Below are 2,640 nucleotides of genomic sequence, written 5' to 3' on the forward strand. Positions count from 1 at the left end.
CGGACGGAAGACCTTAGTCCTGCATTTCTCACTTTGTGTTTTCCATTCCGCAATTGGTGGCCAGTTCTGTCTATATCTGGACAGCTGCGTACAGTTAACTTGGTTATTCTTGTTTAAATCATTTAAAAGTTTCTAAAACCAAGCAGAGCTTTGTGACCTGGTTCACTTTTTAGGATAGCCTATTCCGAGAGTTCTACTAGAAGTTCAAGGTCATGACATTATTTTTATGCTGGAATTTGACTAGGCCCTTTAAGTTTTTTATACAGAAATTTGCCCTTGTCAGCTAAAGTGTAAGTCAAGGTGTGCAATGTGTTTGCTGAGTGCCAGGAGCCGGTCCATCCTTGCTGCTGACACAGTCGCTACAGGGAAGAAACATCTGCACAGCATATGTTTCAAGGGACCTGGCATATATGGCATACTGTTCTTAATATGTTTGTTCACCTTCTTGGCACTATGTGTTTTAACCAAGGTCACCTCTCCGAGAAAGGTTGTTTCCCCAGGTAGGGATTTTCCCCTGAAGTTAGGGAGGGAATAAAACCCCTTAACTAAGTGCCAGGCGGGTAGTTAATCACTTTAACTACGAACAATCATGTTTAAGCTACATAATCTTTACTCCCTGGAATGGAGATAAGAAACGCCCTAACCTTTGTAATAGAAATTGACAGGATTAAAATCAACTGGTATACATACAGATGTAACAAGACAATAGAAGACAGAACCTGGCTGGAGATCCTGGACAGAACTTGGCTAGAGAACCTCGCTTTGATGATCACCTGAACTCTGCCTCTGAGATTGTGGCTAGAGATCCCGGCAAGGCTGCTGATCAACTGAACGCTGTCTCCGTGTCATTCCTTCTTCGCCGACTCCGTCCACACCTTTGGGGACCCCTGGACCTGCTGGGGTTGGACCCCAGCAGCTGAGGAGTCCTGTACCCTTGCCTTCAACCTAGGAAAGGGATTTAATAGCAGCTTAGACTGCTCATTAAAAACTGCTGCTGGGGATGGTCAGGACATCACCAGTAGCAAATAATTTCCTTATCCTTATATTAAAAGTAGCTAGTGTGACTCAGTGGATTGAGCATCATCCCATGCACCAAAAAGGTCACTGGTTCGATTCCTGGTCAGGGCACATGCCTGGTTTGCGAGTAGGGGCCATGTAGGACTCAGCCAATCAATGTTTCTCTCCCATCAATGTTCCTATCTCTCTTTTCTTCTCTCTTCCTCTCTCTAAAATCACTTTTAAAATATATATATTTTTTAAAAGTAGCTGTGATCAGCCCAAAAATATCCCCCCAAAATGTCCACATCCTAATCCCTAGAACCCATGAATATGTTACTTGTCAGATGAAGATTACGGGTTTTGAGACGAGATTATCCTGGATTATCTGATGGATCCAGTGTAAGGGTTCTTAAAGGGAGGAAGCAAAAATACACTCAAAGATGTGATGACAGAAGCAGAGGTCACAGTCATGCAGCCACTAGCTAAGGAATGTGGATGTCCTTGAGATGCTAGAAAAGGATAGCATCCTCCTGTAGAGCCTGCAGAAAGAATCAGTTCTGCTGACCTATTGTAGACTTCTGACCTATAAAATAATAAGTCTGTGCTGTGTTAATCCTCTAAACTTGTGTAACTTGTTACAAGGGCAATAGGAAACTAAGACAGTAGCCAAACTTGGGACACATCACTAGTTCTTAGCGGGATATAAGGACAAACCCATACCAGAGTGCAGGGAGAGGGACACCAAAGCGGGCAGAGATAAAGATCACTTTGAGTGAGGTGAGGACACACTCAAGAGGGTGGTCTTTGATTAGAAACAAAGGCTGGGAAGGCTACAGTAAAGGGGTAACTAATGCGTCTGAGTGCGGGGAAGGGGTCAGATGCCACATTTTAAAGCTAGACTATATCCTTTGGTGCTACATAGAGGGGTGTGTGTGTATGTATGTGTGTGTGTGTGTTAATGAAAGACATTGCTGCTATAAGCAGTAATAGAAAGTTTCTAGAAGTCATTCTTTTAAGGGGTGAAAGAACAAAATACTGTATAGGTAATTTTGGAGTCATTTGCAGCAAAGTTACAGTGAAAGAGCCATTATAAATATTTTGGAGACACGGCCCTAATCTTTTGGGTGGATGGCCAAAATACCTAATTGATTCAATAAGCCTTGGTTTTGACCCAATATGGTAATTCATGAGCTCTTAGGAGGCCAGAATTATTCTAATCCTCCTGTGAGCCAGGGAACCTTGAACTGTAACCGTCTTGTAATGTCTGCTTTTAGTCATAAAGAAGACTGAGGTCCAAACCAGAATTCAAGAAAGAGAGCCATAAGACTATATTAAACAAAAAAATGAAAAAGAAAAACATTTTAACCAGTTAATTCGCTGTGAAAAATGCGAGGATCAATTTTTGTTCTTCTTCTGCAGACTGAGAATAGAATTTATTGCAGTGTATTATTAAAATTCCATTATGGCAAAACAGGATGACCTTTTGTTTTTAATAATAGCATTAGACCTGCAGGAAGCTAAATCTGATGAGAGAAGAGTGGCATTAAAAACAGACAAAATAACTTTCAAAGCCAGCCACCATGCTCCCATTTAAAAGCATGCCACATGGAATTGAGTGTGTGTGCGCACCCACACTGGGGC

General features: G+C 41.9%; 1 protein-coding gene across 1 annotated transcript in view; it reads left to right on the forward strand.

Moving 5' to 3' along the window:
• Positions 1 to 2,640, forward strand: part of EMC8 (ER membrane protein complex subunit 8) — a 40,978-nt gene that overhangs the window by 6,526 nt on the left and 31,812 nt on the right. The window lies entirely within an intron of this gene.

The sequence above is a fragment of the Myotis davidii genome, unplaced genomic scaffold, assembly GCF_000327345.1.
Source record: "Myotis davidii unplaced genomic scaffold, ASM32734v1 scaffold77, whole genome shotgun sequence".
NCBI lineage: Eukaryota > Metazoa > Chordata > Mammalia > Chiroptera > Vespertilionidae > Myotis > Myotis davidii.